Source organism: Microtus pennsylvanicus, chromosome 21, assembly GCF_037038515.1.
Source record: "Microtus pennsylvanicus isolate mMicPen1 chromosome 21, mMicPen1.hap1, whole genome shotgun sequence".
Lineage (NCBI taxonomy): Eukaryota > Metazoa > Chordata > Mammalia > Rodentia > Cricetidae > Microtus > Microtus pennsylvanicus.
In genome coordinates, this window is record NC_134599.1 from 7065122 (window position 1) to 7084072 (window position 18951).

At 47.5% G+C, this 18951-nt stretch overlaps 1 protein-coding gene across 1 annotated transcript in view; it reads left to right on the top strand.

The window, feature by feature from the left end:
- Positions 1 to 13366: 13366 nt before the first annotated feature.
- Positions 13367 to 18951, top strand: part of Gpnmb (glycoprotein nmb) — a 29161-nt gene continuing 23576 nt past the window's right edge. The window contains exon 1 of the mRNA XM_075955698.1: positions 13367 to 13649. The gene's annotated coding sequence lies outside the window, so the exon portion shown is untranslated. The remainder of the gene's footprint in view (positions 13650 to 18951) is intronic.

The following is an 18951-nucleotide window of genomic DNA, read 5'->3' on the forward strand; positions in this document are numbered from 1 at the left end:
CTTTGGTGGACTATGTCCCCACAACACACCACCCCCACCCCCAGATGTGAACACTCTACCCATACAGGCCCCCCCCACAAACCTGGATGCAGTGGGGACCATCATGCGCAGTGATGCACACTGAGACAGTGGATCAAACTTTATTCTTCAAAAAGGCCAATTGTCTTGTCCAGTCACATATATAACCCTGGCTTCGAACATGCTCCCTGATCAGAAAAGGGTGACCAAAATATATCCAAACTGTTAAAATTTAAGCTCTGGTTCCAGCCACTAGCTTTCAGTTTACACAAACTTCGCCCAGACACTCAGATACTGGACTGCGCATGTTCTGCTTCAATTACGTGGGGAACTTTTTGCCAGTGACATAAGTAACATTTATGATAGAAAAGTATAAGTAAACTGCACAGAAAGAAACAGTCACGTGATGTGGTTAGCACAATGCCAGCCCTGGCTTGTGTTCTCCCCAGCTACTTCTGAAGGTTTCTCTTCAAGCAGACAAAACACACTGAAGACATGCCTGCTAGCGGTGTGCTAATCTCACATATGGTAAATCATAAGGGAGGGGAATATGCCCCAACAATTCTGCAACTACACAGTTCACATGTACTGAACTCTTCATCAAGAGCTAGTTCCCCAAATCCACTACATAAAACCTTAGGACCAATAGGGATAGCTTTCAAAATGCTTATAACGGCAGCTTTGAGGATGTGGACTTTCTCATTAAAGACTTCCTGGATTATTTTCACAGATGAACTCATGTACTTATCAGGATAAAACTAGAACATACTTGTCTCAGTTAGGGTTTTTATTGCTGTGAAGATGTGAAGAGACACCGTGACCATGGTAACACTGATAAGAGAAATATTTGATCGAGGAGGCTTGCTTACAGTTTCAGAGATTCAATCCATTATCATGAAGGCGGAAGCAGAGCGGCATGCAGGCAGGCACGATGCTGCAGCTGAGAGTCCTTACATCTTGATAGGCAAGCAACAAGAAGTCGACTGAGACATTTGGAAGTATCCCAAACTTCGGAAACCTCAAGGCCTGCCACCGCAGTGAGACATTTCCTCCAACAAGGGCATGCCCCCTCCAGCAGAGCCGCACCTCCTCACAGTGCCACTCCCTAAGAGATTATGGGGGCCAATTACATTCAATCTACCAGATTCCACTCCCTGGCCCCCATAAGCATGCAACAGTATCACAATGTAAATTGTTTATAGTTCAACTTAAAAGTCCCCATAGTCTATGACAGTCTCAACAATGTTTTAAAGTCTAAAGTTCAAAGTGTCTTCTGAGATTCATGCAGCCTCTTAGCCGTAATCCCCTGTAAAAACTAAAAATCAATATACATATCACATCCTTCCAACATATAATAGCACAAGATATACATTACCATTCCAAAACGCAGGAAAGGGAGCATAGGGAGGAAATACTGGACCAAAGTAAGACTGAAAAACAGCTGGGCAAACTTCAAACTCTGCATCTCCATGTCTGATGTCAAAATGCTCGTTAGCCTTGTTGACTGCACACACTTCTTTCTCGTGGGCTGATTCTACTCCCTGTTAACAGCCCTTCTTTCTTCTATCCTTAACTCTAACCCAGAACTACGTGGTCAAAACTACCCATTTCTGCTGCTTCCTGGGGCTGGAACATGGCCCCTCATTCAGTTACATCTTCACCAGCTTTCTGTCGTTCACTGCCTAATCTTGGCTGGCCTGAACCTTTCTCTGTAGACCAGGATGGCCTCAAACTCAGAATTCCTCCAGCTTTTGCCTTCCCAGTGCTGGGATTAAAGGTGTGCCCCACCATACCTGGCTCTAAACTTTTTTATTTTTATTTTCCACGAGTTGGAAACATAGCTGGAATGGGATCTTGCCCTGGGATCACCACTCCCTTTATTCCATTCCTTAACCCTTTATTTCCTTGAACACAGGATTTAGCTCCATTGCACTCCCTTGTTTTCTCCTCAAATTTTTCATTTTGTGATTTACCCTGCTCAGTTTGCTCCTTCTCATTATAGATCTTCATTAGAGGACCACTAAAACCCACATGACAGAGTCTATACTAGGCTGTTATGAGATTTCCCTGCCAACAGAATTAATCCAAAATTCTTTACTTTAGCTTCAGGTGGACTCTTTGGTCAAGGGCAAAAAAAAAAAAAAATTCACCAAAATATCACAAGAACACTCTCTAGACAACATACTAAAGTTCTCCTCTGAAACATCTTAGGTGAGTCCCCCATAGCTCAAAGAACTCTTAGCACTGCCTTCTGTGGTCCTACTAGTATGGCCTACCAAGCCGTGCTTAAAATAACCCATTGCTTTCCAAATCCAAGGCATCAAACTCCAAAATCCTCCAAACGAACACATGGTCAGGCCTATCGCCATAATATTCCAGTCCCTGGTACCAATTTCTATCTTAGATAGGGTTTTTAATTGCTGTAAACAGACACCATTACCTTGGCAACTCTTATAAAGAAAACTTTTAATTGAGGAGGCTTCCTAACAGTTTCAGAGGTTCGGTCCATTATCACTGGTAGGGAGCGTGGTGGCATGCAGGTAGCACGGTGCTGGAGCTGAATTCCTTACATCTTGATTAGGCAGGCAACAGGAAGTCAACTGAAACACTTGGCAGTGTCCCTAGCATAGGAAATCTCAAGGCCTGTCCCCATAGTGACACATTTCCTCCAACAAGGGCATACCCACGCCAACAGAGCCACACTTCTGAATAGTGCCACTCCCTATGAGATTATATGATGTGAGATTCCCCTCTGTATGCTATGAATATGTTTTATTACCATTGGTTAATAAAGAAGCTGCTTTGGCCTGTAGCAATGCAGAATATAGCCAGACTGGAAGAGATACAGAGAGAATAGGCAGAATCAAGGAGACGCCATGTAGCTGCCGAAGGAGACAGATGCTGGACGGAACCTTACCACAGTCATGTGACAATACACAGATTAGTAGAAACGGGTTAATTTAAGATATAAGAATTACTTAAGCCAGGCGGTGGTGGCGCACGCCTTTAATCCCAGCACTCGGGAGGCAGAGGCAGGCGGATCTCTGTGAGTTCGAGACCAGCCTGGTCTACAGAGCTACAGAGCTAGTTCCAGGACAGGCTCCAAAGCCACAGAGAAACCCTGTCTCGAAAAAAAAAAAAGAATTACTTAATAAGAAGCCAAGCTATTGGCCAAGCAGTGTTGTAATTAATATAGTTTTCAATATGATAATTAATATAATATGAGATTATTTGGGGTCTGGGTGGCTCGGAACAAATGAGCAGTCTCCACCTACAACTATGGGGGCCAATTACATTCAAACTACCACAATCCTGGTACCTGTGTGTGCATGTTCTCCCCATCTCACAGAAGTTTCTATGCTGCCCGATATCACAGTGTCGATGAGAGAGAGAAGCAGGGTGCGGGCTGAAGCTGTCCTCCCACAGTGTGCCCTGTCACTGTGTGTCTGCCTCTCTCAGCTGGCTGCAGCCCTCACTTAGCTCAGCCAGGCTGGCTTGGAGAGTGACCCTCCACAGTCGCGCCTTCTGAGCGCTATCTAAATCCTTCAACCTCAGAAGAGCACTTGCCATCCTCCCGGGGACGGGATGTAAACTCTTGTCCAATGACCTGGCTACATCTTAAGATGAACAGCAAACAGGAAGAGAAGCTTCAGAAAGCTTATCGGTCCCTGTTTCCCACCACACCTGGTTGATGATGAAGGGACCGATTTCTGCCCAGTGTGCGAAGTCCATGCTGACTGTGCAGAAGTATCCGAGTTACAGACATGGTAAGAGATGGTAAAAACAGGCTTGAAGAATACCATAGTAGGAATCTTACGGGCTTAAAACCAAGGGTTTAATAGCCAGGTAAATAGGCCTGTGTGCTCGCTTTCCAGGCTTGAGATGTCATAGTCTGCCATATATCAACTGCAGTGTCTTTTCCTAAGAGTCTCAGTCTAAAAGTTAAGTGGTTTTTGTTGTTGTTGTTTTGGGTTTTTTTGTTTTTTTTTTTTGTTTTTTGTTTTTCGAGACAGGGTATCTCTGTGGTTTTGGAGCCTGTCCTGGAACTAGCTCTGTAGACCAGGCTGGTCTCGAACTCACAGAGATCTGCCTGCCTCTGCCTCCCGAGTGCTGGGATTAAAGGCGTGCACCACCATCCGCCGGCAATTAAGTGTATTTGAGCCAATACTGCGCAAGCTTCTTGCTAATTCTGGCCTCGGTGCGATCTGAAAACCCTTTGCTGTGGCTTTCAACGTCTTCCCTTTCACTCCAGAGTCATTTATTTTTGAGTTTATAAATCCCTTATTTTGTTATAAATCGTATTTTCATCCTATTAGACCCTGATCAAACCTTAAAGAGTTAAAAAGAAATACATTACTATTTTAAGAATATATTAAAGGTTAAGTATAAATGCTGTTATAGGAAGCCCTCCTAGAGCTATGGGATGTGAAAAAAAAGGTTTTCTGTTTGTTTTTTTCTCCAAGAAACAGTGGGTCTACCATTAAGAACTCAGCCATGCAGGAGTGGTGATCATTAGCCGTGTAATAGCTCCCGGAGAGAGTTAACTGCCCGAGAGAACCACCGAGGCTCTTTGTGGCCAGAGATTCTGCTGCCGACAGTCCTCTCTCCTTCAGCCAAGAAGTTTGTGGTCATTCTCAGAATTCACTCCAAAAGGTCATTTCTTAAAGCGTTGGTGAACCTGTCAGGGGAAAGATGCTATACACATACACACACCTACACCCTTGAGCATGAGTGCATGCACACACACACACACACACACACACGGCCACACACAGGTCTGACTAGAATTTCCATCCATAGAGAAGGGGTGGGAAAGAGGAGAAATGAGGTAGCACGGCCAGGTCCCAGGCAAAACCCTGCAGGATCCGAGGGGCAGAGGCAATGCCAGGCCCAGTTTCCCATGCTGCGTAGACGTCTCTGCTCTGCAGCACCTGGATTCGGTCCACGCAGCTGAGCACACTCCAGCCAAGTGGATTTCTTTACCCTCCATGTCCATATTTAGGCGAAACTGAAAGGCCTTGAGCGAACTTTCACCCTATTCCATCCTGTGAAGGATTGCTGGGAAATGCCAGTTAGCTCTAAAGGTCTGTCGGCTTTATGTGCACAAGACTATTAACAAGAAGGTAAATATATACACAAGGCAGTTACTGTCCCAACCTTGTGAACTAAAAACTGTGAAAAGTAGAGGGTAGGGTGGAACACTTGCAGAAGGTAGCCTTTCACAGAAACGAACCTGCTGTAACCAGAAGGCGTGCTGTGCTGTTCTGCATGCGAACTCAAGAATATTTCATTGCACTGTGTAAGCCTCGCCTCATGAAATCACAACACTTTTCAATGTCCCCTATATATACTGAAATCAGAACAGCTTGCTAATTTGTATGGCCACAAAGCATGAATATACTGAGTAAACAAGAAATAAAATGTCCTTCCTTATTGACAATTAGTCTCCCCGATTTAATAATCAGTCAACAATCTGTCCCTGGTTCTATGTCTTGCCCTATGCCATATTTATTTTTTTCAGTTGGTAGAGTGTGTGGCTCGCTTACAGGAAGCCCTGGGTGTGATCTTCAGCACTGAATAAAACCTGGCACAAGTAGCAAATGCTTCACTATGAGCTAAACAGCGAGTTCAAGACCAGCCTGGGATCCTGCGATAAATAAATAAATAAATAAATGAATGAATGAATGAATAAATGAGTGAATGAATGAATAAATAAATAAGCAAACAAACAAACAAACAAATAAATAAATCCTATCATCTTTAATTTATTGAACAAAAATAATACAAAGGCTACTGAGATATTCAACACACTACAAAGGGAGTGAGATCACGTGTGTGGTATTCCTGCCCCCAAATGCACCTAAATATTGTCATCAGACCTCTCTGAAGTGAGGAGCATGCTGCAGAAGCTAATCTTTACCAGGGGTGAGGTCATGAAATACAACGGCTGCAGTAACAGTAGTCCAGATTAAAGGGATAAATATGACATAATTAAATCCAATCCATGACCCTGGATACAGTCCTGGCTGGGATAGGGTAGGGCAAAATTGCTCAGTATGTTGTTAAGAGGATTGGCAATATTGGATTACTGTATTGATGTTACGTTCCCCAATTTTGTCAACTGAGCTGTGCTAACATCAAGAACATCCTCCACCTCAGGAACGCCAGCAAAGATGAGCACAGAGAGCATAATGTTTGCAACTTACAGTTCCTTAAAAATTGGTGTATGTGTTTGTGTGTGTGTGTGTGTGTGTGTGTGTGTTTTCACGCACATGCACGCATGCATGTAAATTATGTGTGCAGGTATGGTGAATTATTAAAATTGGCAAGTCTGAGCAAAGGGTGCATGAGTTGTTGTGTTGGCTTTGCAACTTTCTTGTGTGTTTGAGGTTATTTCAGAACAAAGTTTAAAATTGTTGTTGAAGCCGGGCGATGGTGGCGCACGCCTTTAATCCCAGCACTCGGGAGGCAGAGGTAGGCGGATCTCTGTGAGTTCGAGACCAGCCTGGTCTACAGAGCTAGTTCCAGGACAGGCTCCGAAGCCACAGAGAAACCCTGTCTCAAAAAACCAAAAAAATAAAATAAAATAAAATTGTTGTTGAAGTTGTAGGCAGGGCTCCGCACCCCCAAAGCCCCTTGCTTGAGAGACTGTTACTTACCAAGTGACCTTGAAATATTATCTTGAGCAAGACACTAATGACTAGCCAAGATCAAAAGCTTTACAACTGAGTTTTGCAAGATTCATTTCCACTTTGAAGAGTGCTGGAGACAGGCAGTCGAGTGTGGGAGTGGTCATTAAATCAATTACGTGTGATGGGAACTTGGCCTCTGTTACCTCTTTTTAAATATCCACTCCTGAGAAATCAGAGGGAAAAACCACCAGAGGTGCATGAAAACATCTGTTGGGGTCACTCCCTTTCCACAGGAAGCTAGCTGGCTTCTTCTGTGAGCAGGTCAGTCACTGCACTCCCTCTGTCCCCACCACTCCTCTGGGCTCAGCTTTCCACAATTTTCTCTGAGCATCTCAAAGCACCTCGCCACAGGAAGCCCCCGGTGTCCCTCCAGAACTGCTGTCCAAGAGAATGGCCCCTGAGACACAAGGCTTTTGAGTACCTACAGTGTGCAGACCTAAACTAATGTGTGCCGTAAAACACACACTGGCTAGCAAAGACTTTGCATGGGCTAAAGGAAAATCTCATTAAGGAAGCCATTGCAACAGCTTCATGTTTAAGTTTATCTTCATGTGCACTGGCATTTTTCCTGCATGTGTGTCTTTGAGAGGGTGTCACATCCCCTGAAACTGGAGCTACAGACAGGTGTGAGCTGCCATGCAGGTGCTGGGAATTGAACCTGCATCCTCTGGAAGAGCAGCCATCTCTCCAGCCCCAACAGCTTCGTTTTAAAATGTAGCTGCAGGAGTTTTAATTTCTGTGGCTTTTACCTATATCTGTGCCAAGCAGTGCCTCCCAGATAGACCTGTAGCCCCTCCGCCTATGCCACCCTGTGAACCCTGACATGTTCAATCAGAACATCCAACATACTTCTCCACCTGGCTGATGCCTCCTGACCAATAGGAGCCTGACTCCTGCATTTCCTCAATTTAGCAAAACCCTTGCTGGTCAAGGCTGTTATTGACGATGTTATTGATGATGAATCATCCATGTTCACTCTTTGCATACATGTGTGTAGATGCATGTGGGGGGTGACATGTGTTTGTGCACATGTACAATGGACCCTGTTGGGTACCGCTCCTCCGCTGACCTCCACCTCTTTTTTGGGACAGGCTCTCACTGACCTGCGTTTGCTATGTAGGCTAGTCTGCTTGGCTGGAGATCCACCTGGCGCTGACTCCCCAGTGCTGGGCTTCCAAGCACGCCGTCACCCCTGCCTTATTAACACAGGTCTGGGGATCAAAGTTGGGTCCTCCTGTTTATGAGGCAAGTACTTTCCTGACTGAGTCATCTCATCGGCCTATAAAATTCATTAATTTCATCGATGTGAGATTCCCATGACAATATTAACACTTTTAACCTTGTGTGTGTGTGTGTGTATATGTGTGTGTGTGCACGCACACGCGCGCGCATGGCCTGCACTTGCACCAGAGGAGGATACTAGGTGTCCTACTCGATTACTCCCCTTAATTCTTGAAACAAAGTCTCTCACTGAAGCTAGGGCTTGCCATTTTGGCTAGACTAACTGGCTAGCAAGGGGATCCATCTGTCTCCACATCTTCACTACCAGCAACCCACCACCATCACCCCGCCACCACCTCCACCACCTCCACCACCTCCACCACCACCTCCACCACCACCACCACCTCCATCACCACCTCCACCACCACCTCCATCACCACCTCCACCACCACCTCCACCACCACCTCCACCACCACCACCACCTCCACCACCACCACCACCTCCACCTCCGCCACCACCTCCACCTCCGCCACCACCTCCACCTCCGCCACCACCTCCACCTCCACCTCCACCACCTCCACCTCCACCTCCACCACCACCTCCACCACCTCCACCACCTCCACCACCTCCACCATCTCCACCACCATCTCCACCACCTCCACCACATCTACCTCCACCACCTCCACCTCCGCCGCCACCACCTCCACCACCTCCACCTCCGCCACCACCAACCCACCACCACCACCTCCACCACCTCCACCTCCGCCACCACCAACCCACCACCACCACCTCCTCCACAACCACCACCTCCACCTCCACCACCACCTCCACTTCCACCACCGCCACCACAGCTCTCAAGGTACAGGTATGTGTTCATACCCAGCTTTCTGTGTGCATCCTGGGGATTAAACTCAGGTCCTTGCTTGCACAACAAGCAATGTTACCCACCGAGCCATCTCCATGGTCTCCTAATTAGCCACTTTGAAGTAAACAGCCCAAGTCCAGGTATAGTAAGGCAAGCTTGTAGGTCTAACACTTGGGAAATGGAGAAGGGGGGAACCTCAAGGCTAGCCTCATCTACCAACTACATAGCAAGTTCAATACTACCCTGAGCTACATGAGGCCTTCTCTCAAAACAAAATATTAATTGATTAAACTGAACAAGCCAATAGCTACTTGTACATTCCCAACATTGTCCAGCCAGCACCTCTGCCTGTTCCCAATCCCTTGGTCGCTCCATTCCCTCTTCCCCACAGTTGCTGGCAATCACCAACCCTCCTTTTGTTCCCATGGATTTGTCTATTTGGGGTATTTATATAAATGGAATTATGTGACCTTTATGTATGCTTTCCCTCACCTGGCACAATGTTTTTGAGGTTCATCACCCTAGAGCGTGTTTTAATATTTTATTTTTCAAATTATTTTTCTTAGGGCTGGGATTGCAGCTCAGCCGGCAGAAAGCACACCTAGTATACCCTAAGTCCAATCCCCAGCTTCGAAGAAACCTGGATGTGGTGGCACAAACTTGGAGTTCCTGTATTTGGAAAATAGAGACGGGGGATCAGAGGTTCGAGGTCATCCTCAGCTACAGACCAGGTTCCAGGCCAGCCGTGGCTGTGTGAGACCCAGACTCAGAAGAATAAAGTCTCTCTTCTGTTCCTGTGGCCCCTCAACCTGGCTGCTCTCTTTCCACATGTGTTTACACTTTAGTTAGCTCAACTTACAATGTCAGAAGCAGCTCACACTTTCTCTAGAAACCCATCTTTCTTCCAGCCTCTCAAACTCCTATTGTTCTTACATGACTTTAAATACGCACACCGGCGATAGTTAGGACTGCCTTAAAAATAGTCAGACAGTTGTAGTTGCTTGTGATCTCAGCAGCTGGCAGGCTAAAGCAAAGGGATGGGAGTTTCAGGCCAGCCTAAACTACATAGAAAGACCCTGTCAAGGGAGGGAAGGAGAGAGGGAGAGAAATATTGGTCTCAACAAAAGACACAGGTTCCAGATTGCCCAGCAGGTAAAGGGTGCTGCCACCAAACCTGACTACCTGAGTCAGTCCCTGGAACTCACAAGGTAGAAGAATCAATTTCCACACATGCACTGTGGCACACAGGCATGCATGCACATACATGCGCTCTACATAAATAAAATGTAATAATAGAAGACTGTGAAAACCCACCGCCTGTACTACGTGACAGTACGGTACTACTCCTGTATTGCGGCGTCTGCACTACAGGACCATTCACGAGCTGAGCAAGGGCCTGGAGAATTAAACACACAAAGACACACAGAGACACGGGTCATCCTTGAAACAGGAACGCCCAAAGAACGCCCCCTTTATTGTGTACCAGAGCCGCTTACATAAAGATCCTTAACTGATAGCCACGCCCCAGCCAAACCCACCAGAAACCACGCCCCTGCCATCAGGAACTCCTGAGGGTCTCGTGCTCAGAGCAGCTGCGGGCTGTCTCAGAGCAGAGGGAAACAAGTTTTCTTACAAGAAATTCAGGATCTGGGGGTTCACTGCTCCCAAGAGAAGACAAGTCAGAGCTGGGTGATGGTGGCGCACGCCTTTAATCCCAGCCCTCGGGGAGGCAGAGGCAGGCGGATCTCTGTGAGTTCAAGGCCAGACAAAACAAAAAATAATAATAGAAGACAAGCTGGCAATGGAGGGAACCTCTTGAAGGAACGTTTTAACCCGTGTGGTTTTTTCTCTTCTTTTCTAAAGCTACGGAAAAAAAAAAAACCATTTTGGAGAAAGAGTAGGCTCGGAGCTCGATGAGCCTTAGAACCAAGGGCTTAAATTACTCATTCATGCAGAGAGCCACTGGGCAGGAGAAAGCCAAGAACTGGACACAGCAGAGGTCTCTTAGTCATCTGCTAATGCTTAAATCTGAAAATCGTGACTCTGCTCACGACACGTGCAAATGCCTGCATGACGGCCTGGCAGTCACATGGGCTGCCTCTCTCTTGGAGCTGGTCCCTTTGAGTTTACTCTTAGCTTCCTACCCTGGCACAAGTTTCAAGAGGTATGTGAAATTCGCGGGCTATTATCCAACACCATTCTCATCTTAGGGTATTTATTTATTTATTTTATTTTTTTTGCCAGCCACCTTCTGGATAACTGTGAGGAAGGATAATGGCCCAGAGGTATCTAATCCTAACCCACAAAACCTATGAATTTGTGACAAGGCAAATACCAAAATGAAGGTTACATCAAAAGTGGCTGACCACTGGCCTCGAGACCAGAAAAGGTTCTGGAACGTCCTGGTGTGTCCCATGAAATAATGAGGAACCTGCAAATCAAACAGAGGATCAGAAGAACCTGTGCCAGACCGAAATGTGAGCAAGATTCCACTACCATTGGTGGATGTCGAGAGGGAAGGAGGCCACAAACCAGGAAGTGTGAGAAGCCAGAGACTAGAGAAGCAAAGAAGTGGATTCTTCACTGAAGCCACTTTAGTTGGGCCTAGTTGAGACCCATTTCAGACTTCTGACTTCCAGGCCAGCAAGTTAATAAATTTTAGTTGTTTTACGCCTCTGAGTTTTGACAATTTGTTAAAGGGAACTATTGAGCAGCTACTTATGAGTTAGGGGTCTGTGGGCTAAAGAGATGGCTCAGGAGTTAAGAGCACTTGCCACATGGTACTCTTGATACCACCATGGTAACCACAAGATGGTTCACAAGCATTTATAACTCCAGTTCCAGGGAATCTGACAGCCTCTTCTGGCCTCCACAGGCACCAGGCACACCTGTGGTGTAAAAACATATAAGTAGTCAAAACACCCATATACATAAAAAGAAAAGAAAAAAATAAAGGTTATGGAGTATATCTTAAGTAGATTTTGTGATCTCACTTAAAAACTCCAGTTTAAACTGAGCAATTTCTAAAAGTAAAGAATGTTAATTGAAGGAGCACTGGGGATGAAGATGAGTTGGTAGGGTGCTTGCCTAGAGCAATAGCACCCTGGATTAGCTCCCCAGAACCACACAGGTGTGGTAGCACACACCTGTTATCTCTGCATCTAGGGGGTGGAAACAAGAAGATCAGAATTCAGGATCAGCTTCAACTGCACAGTGAGTTAGAGGCCAGACCTCTCTCTGAGGTTCAGCTGTGACCCCTAGGCTCGGATGCAGCCTGCCACCACCTTGTGTTTCCCTTTGGTGACTGCTTCAGTCATCACATCCTAGACACGGTGAAAGCCAAGACGGCGGCCACCTGGAGGAGGGCCAGCATCCAAGGTGCTGAGAGGCTCTTGGGGCTGCTTCTCTAAAGATGGCTACAGCTCACCTTCCTCAACAGAGTAATTGTAACACCAAAGAGTCCGGATGTTTCCTTTCTTTCAGTAAATTATTCCTAACTCTTTACATCATGATTTTCTCTTAATGAAACAAGGTGTGAATATCCGTTTTCCCCAACAGCCCTGACCTTGGGTTCCTCGTGCTGCCTTGGTCTGGTTTCCTAAGACGGCTTATCCTATTTCCAGCTCTTTGGAATCACAAACCTCCTTTAAAATTGGTACATGTATGAGTGACTTACTTTCATGAATGTCTGGGTACCACAAACATGGCAGGTACCTGCCTGGGGACCCCAGAAGACGCTGTAAGACCCCTTGAACTGGAATTATAGGTGGTTGTGAGCCACGATGTTGGTGCTGGGAACTGAACCCAGACCCTCTAGAGGAGGAGAAGGAAGAAAGGAGACAGGAGAGGAGGAGGAAGAGGAGGAGGAGAGGAAGAAGAAGGAGGAGGAGGAGAGGAAGGAGAAGGAAGAGAGGAAGGAGGAGGAGGAAGAGGAGGAGGAGGAGGAGGAGAAAAGGAGGAGGAGGAGGAGGAGGAGGAGGAGGAGAAGAAGAAGAAGAAGAAGAAGAAGAAGAAGAAGAAGAAGAAGAAGAAGAAGAAGAAGAAGAAGAAGAAGAAGAAGAATTAATCATTAATTAATCTCCAGGAGCTAACCTTTAACTCATGCCCCAGTGGCTGCCACCTCTCTTGATAGATCAGGGAAGGCAAAAAATAAAAGATAATTAGATTGTTGCAGCTTCCTAAACAAAACTAAGATTTGTTACAGAAAAGTTTAATATGTCCAATTCATTTAAAGACGAATTGCTCATCTCACCAAAAAGGCAAGACAGAACTATGCCAGCCACAAAGGGCACCACACTTCAGGTGGTGATAAGATGTTTGCCAAAAGGTGAAAACTTGGTTGTTGCTTCCCTTTATTTTGGGGAGGGAATGCTAGCTAGGTGCCGCTGTCCAAATTCTGGAAGATGTGTCGCCTGAGCAGCTGCGATGAACGTTCACCAACAACGAAGAATGTCGGAATGGGATTTTAGGAAGCTCCCTTTAAACTAGGAAAAAGGGAGGGGGGGAAGAAAAGAGAGAAACGAATGTGGGATCACACAATGAAAAGACCGCACATCCGAAGTCAATAAATAGATGCCAAGGGCAAGTGAGTCATGAGCACGAGTTCTTAAGAGGTGGAATTCGAGAGATCCAGCTACACTGCTTAAAACATCACATGATCTTCCTCGGGCCCCGTATTTCATAAATCAGAGCGGGGCTCAGGAAGCTGACACCGTGACTACTAGTGGATGGGACTGGGCAGTGCGTGTTAAGCCCTGATCGATTGCGGGCGCTCGGACTCAGTATGGAAAATCTCCTCGGGGTCCTGGGATTTCTGCTGCTGGCTTCAGGACTGCCGCTCCAGGAGGCCAAGCGTGAGTCCCGTCCTCTCTGGGCGTTTGCATTCGCTGGTCCAAGGGGTGCGCTAGGGCCCTCGAGAGAAGTTTGGGGATCCGCAGGAAGCGGGGTCTATTCCGAATGTTGGGACTGTGTTCTTTGCTCGGGGTTCATGGAGAGCAAAAGCCACGCGGCTACTCTAGGCCTTTTCCACCCTGGCCATATTGTAGCTGGAAGCGGGGGACAGCCTGTACCCCAAGAATAACGCAAGTCTCCCAAACCACCCTCAACTGCTTCATGCTCACAAGGCGGAGCTTTTAGAAGAGGTTCTCGCCCATTTAGTAGAACTCCCCACACCATCCCCTGCACACTTCTGGGTGCGGCGGCTCCAGCGAGGGTACTGAGGGACAAGCTGGCTCCACCCGGGGTGGGCTTTACGGCACGGGTCCTACTAACAATGCCGATGGCCAGTCAGGGACAGCGGCGTCTGGCGTCTTCCGGAACTGGGCGCCCTGGTCTAGCATCCTTGGTGCTCAACGGGGATAGAGTAGCTCGCCAGCACTCCCACTTGTCCCCTTCCGGGTGTGGCTGTCCCGTTCCTAACAGAGTTACTGTGTGGCGTGGGGGGGGGGGGGGGGAGCCACTCTACCTCATTTTCCAGGGGCCAGGGACCAGTCGGGACCCGCATCTTCTCTGAGCCCAACTGCTGCCATCTGATTGGTAACCCCAGCTAGCTCAGATAACCCCAACTCCACCTTGGCCTGGGGCAGTTCCAGAGAAGCGGTCACCTCATTTCCCTGCCTCCTCTAAAGCAAGCCAGGCCCTCTCTTAATTCGTCCTGGCCGGGGTGGATCCCTGGCCAAGCAGAATGAAATCGCTGGGGACCCTGCTCTCGGGGATTGGCCAGGCAAGCTGACAAGCGTCCCGGTCCCACTAAACACCTCAGTGTTCTCAAAAGCTGGGATGCCCTAGACTTGTGGCGCCCCGCCCGAGACTCCACCTCTGTCCCCTGGGGCTGATTGCGGGCTTGTGGGTTTGAACTTCAAACACAGACACAGCAGCCAGCGGGGTGCCAGGTGGAATGTCCCACCTTGCCTCTAGGTGTGGCGCTTTCACAGAGCGAGGGGAACCTGACTTTGTGATTGTCCGGTTTGCCCACATAAGGAACCCCGCCACTGAGAGCGCCAGGAATTCGCCCCGGGTCGCACACAGAGCAGATGGAAGGGGACGTCTGTCTTCTCACCGCTGTTCTTCCTCCAGGGTTTGGGGTAGAATAGAGTTGAGTTCGTGTCAGCTGCTTGTCTGGGTTACGAGTTAGCTTCGATAAGTTTCCTTTTCCTCATTTGCAAATGTGTGTTTCTTGGGAGATCAGCTAGCAGAGGTGCTCGGCCAGTGGTGATTATTCAGTGGTAATTCTTAAGGACCGGTCTGCTCGCCCCCGAACCCCCTCCCCCGTACCTTCCGCGGACAGACAATTGGGAGCCTATCACAAAAGGGAGCTAAGTCCTCTCCCCAAAACTCCACGGCTCTGCTCATTAAAATAGCAGCCGAAGCTGGACTAAGTGGCCCACGCCTTTAATCCCCCCACTCGGAGACGCAGGTGAATCTCCGTGAGACAGCCTAGTGTATATAATGAGTTTAAGGACCGCCTGAGCTACATAGAGACGTGCCCCGACAAAAGCCCAACCAACCAAACAGTAGCCAGAAATTGAATAATGGGGCTCTCAGACCAAGTCTCAAAGCCCTAGAATGAGGAGGAGGCAGGAGAAGCGCTGGCAGAGCAGGTCTAGGGAGTCCTAATGAAGAGGGGAGCCCTTCTACCTGCTGCAGCGGCAGGTTTACTTCCGCTCTACCCCTGCCCGCCTCCGCCCTGTTAAAGTTTGCTCGCTATTGGGCTATTGGTTTTAAATTAAACTTCTATGTTTTAGAGCAATTGTGCACTCATGTGAAATTGAAAGAAATGATTCAGACAAATAACCTTTACCCAATTTGTCCAAGGGCAAAGTTAGGCAAAACACAATCAAGAATTACAGCAAGATCCTGGAGGAGGGACAGTCAAAATACAGAACATGCGCATTGCCACCGCCAACAATCCCAGTACCTTTTATCACCAAATACCCTTCTCTACCCAACTCCAGACCCTGGCCACTAGGAATCTGTCCATTTGAAATAATTTATATTTATTATTATTGTTTTCAGAATGCCGCACAATGAAATTGTGCACGGCATGTAACTGTAGACATTGGCCGGAGAGTTCTCTTTGTGTAGTTTTCTGGGGATTGTTGGCATTGCCGAATTAATCAGGACACACCCCTTTAACCCCTCAACCACTGAATGACATCAGAGTTATTCCAAGGTGGGCTTTTCCGAATAAAGAGGCTATGGATTCCCATGTGTAAATTTTTATGTGGTTACAAGTTTTGTTTCTCTGGGATTCATACCAAAGAATACAACTAAAACAAGTCATGTCAGGTGGGGGTGGCACACATGTTTAATCCCAGCACTCGGCAGGCAGAGGCAGTCGGATCTCTGTGAGTTTGAGGCCAGCCTGGTCTACAAAGTGAGTTCCAGAACAGCTAGAGAGACCTTATCTCAAAAAAAAAAGAAGGGGGGGGGAGAGAAGTTATTCCGTGGTTAATTGCACGTTGAGTTTTATTAGAATTTAGAAGGATGGCTTCACCTTTTCAAGTTCTTGCCAACAGTCTGTGGTGACGCAATTTTTCTAGGTCCTTGCCATCACTTGGCGGGCACCGGCACTACTTTTGGTTTGGTGGTAGTGACTGACAGGTCTGTTGGAGGGTTCATCAGTGAGCCTCTAGTGTCTGATGCCTACACATCCTCTGTAGCCTGCGCTCATGTCTTTTTCCGCTTTCAGACGGGATTGCTCTCTCACGGTCCGCTCCCAGTCTGTGGCTCTCCTGTGCTTCTCCCCACAGGATATCAAAGCGCAGAGGTTTCTTAGTTGAATAAGGGCTCCATCCATCGGTTTTTTTTTTTATGGATTATGCTTTTGGTTAACCTAATAATTTTTTTCTAGCCCTAAGTCCTGATGTTTCCATCTATATTTGCTGCTTTTTAAAATGTCTCTTTTCTCTATCGTGTTATTTTTCTTTTTGAAACCTTTAAAAAAAATGTATTTGGGGGGGGCTGATGCCCGCAGAGGCCAGAAGAGGGCGCCAGATCTCCTGGCACTGGAATGTTTGTGAGCTTCCTAACTTAAGCTAAGATCCCCGCTCCTGTCCTGAGCAAGCGGAGCTGGCAACCTTAACCGCTGGGTCCTCCTCCGGCTCCCCTGGTGAATGATTCTGTCTGGGCTGAACACGGGAAGGGCAGATCGAACAGGTTTACTCCTGGCTTCCCGGCTCCTCCACTGCTCCCTGTAGTTTTCTTTTCTTTTTTCTTTCTTTTTTTCTTTTCTTCCTTTTTTCCTTTTTTCAAGACAGAGTTTCTTTGTGCAGCCCGACAGTCCTGGAACTCACTCTGCAAACTAGGCTGACCTGGAACGTGCGTGGATCCTCTGAAGTGCTGGGATTAAAGGCGTGGCCACCACTGCCTGGCTGTATTTTTCTTAGACTTCTGAAATTTACAAGCGGAGGAGCAATCTGTGTGGTTTTGTCAGGGTTGGTTTTTTTTGGTTTTGTTTTTCTGTTGGTGCTGGAGTTCAAAGCCAGGGGCACTGACCCACTGTCCCACACTCCAACCTGATCTGTGGCAAAGATTCTGAAACAGCGAGAAGAGCTTGTGGGCATGGAAGGAGGTGAAGCTCCTTATGCACTAAATTGACGAGGGCCCTGGGGAACCCTATCTCTAACCTAGGTGTCGGCATCTCTAAAGTGGGTTGGAATGGCAGCAGCTTCACTCTTTCCACACGACTCCAGAGTGAACCTCCAGTTATAAACATGGGTTGATGCCAATGTCTTCTCCCGGTGCAAACAGTCCTAAGACTGACTTGGGGTTTGCTGGTTTGAAGGCTGAGGCCACACAGCCGTTTACCACAGAGATCATGCATCATGACTCCTACCTCACTGCTGTTTCCCGCTGTGCCTGCCTTTCTGTTGAGAAAGGAATTGGGAGGTTAAGGGATGGCTCAGTGGGTACATTGCATGACTCATAGGCACAAGCTTGAATTCCGTATACAGCACCTACCAAAAGAGGGGGCATGCACAAAAACAGTACATACACTCGTCTCTTAGTGTGAAGAAGGTAGAGACAGGTGGCTCCATGGGACTGGTTGGCCTGCCAGTCTGTCCTAATTGGTGAGCTCTAGACCAATGAGAGACTGTGTCTCAAAAGGAGGTATACAGCGTTTCAGAGTATGGCGCGTGCACATGCTCACACACACACACACACACTAAAAATAAACTGGGCAGGGGATGTAGCCCAGCTTCCCTAACATGCGAGCATTTACCTAAAATGCAGGGGGCCCGAGTTCTAAGTATCCTGTGCCGCCACTGCTCTCCATGTAAGAGGTAAAACCTTGACTAGAAGAAACAGATTAGTACATGCATTCAAAATGGCTTCTCCGCAAAGTCACTAACTACCACACCGCATGGTATCTCTTCCAGCATCGAAGACATAAAGACAGGTTTTGGTCTACAAACATGGCCAAGATGCAGGACCATAGAAACTGATGAGAGAACAGTGGCAGACGCTGTGTAGTTAGAGGCTGCTTAGGTTTTTTTTTTTTTTTTTTGGTTTTTTCAAGACAGGGTTTCTCTGTGGCTTTGGAGCCTGTCCTGGAACTAGCTCTGTAGATCAGGCTGGTCTCGAACTCACAGAGATCCGCCTGCCTCTGCCTCCCAAGTGCTGGGATTAAAGGCATGCGCCACCACTGCCCGGCTAGAGGCTGCTTAGGTCCTGGCAGGTAAACTTTGGGCTAGAATAGAAAAGCCTAAGATTCTTCTTATCTCCTACATCCAGCCCAGAGATAATGTCTTAGTTAGGGCTTCTACTGCTGTGATGAGATACCACTACCACGGCAACTCTTGTAAAGGAAAGCATTTAACTGGGGCTGGCTTACAGTTCAGAGATTCAGTCCATTATCAGCATGGGGAAGCGCGGCAGCATGCAGTCAGAATGGTTCTGGAGAAGGAGCTGAGATGAGAGATCTGCATCTGAATCCACGGGGGTCAGGAACAGAGAAAGACACCGGGCCTGGCTTAAGCTTCTGAAACCTCAAAGAGACCCACCCCCACCCCCTGACCCTCTGGTGATACACTTCCTAACAGAGCCTCTCCCACTGAGCCTATGGGGGCCATTTTTATTCAAACCACCACGGGCAGCGCAGGAGCAATGACTCAATAGTGTCACCTAGGTGGTTGTTATTTCTGTCAGCATTCT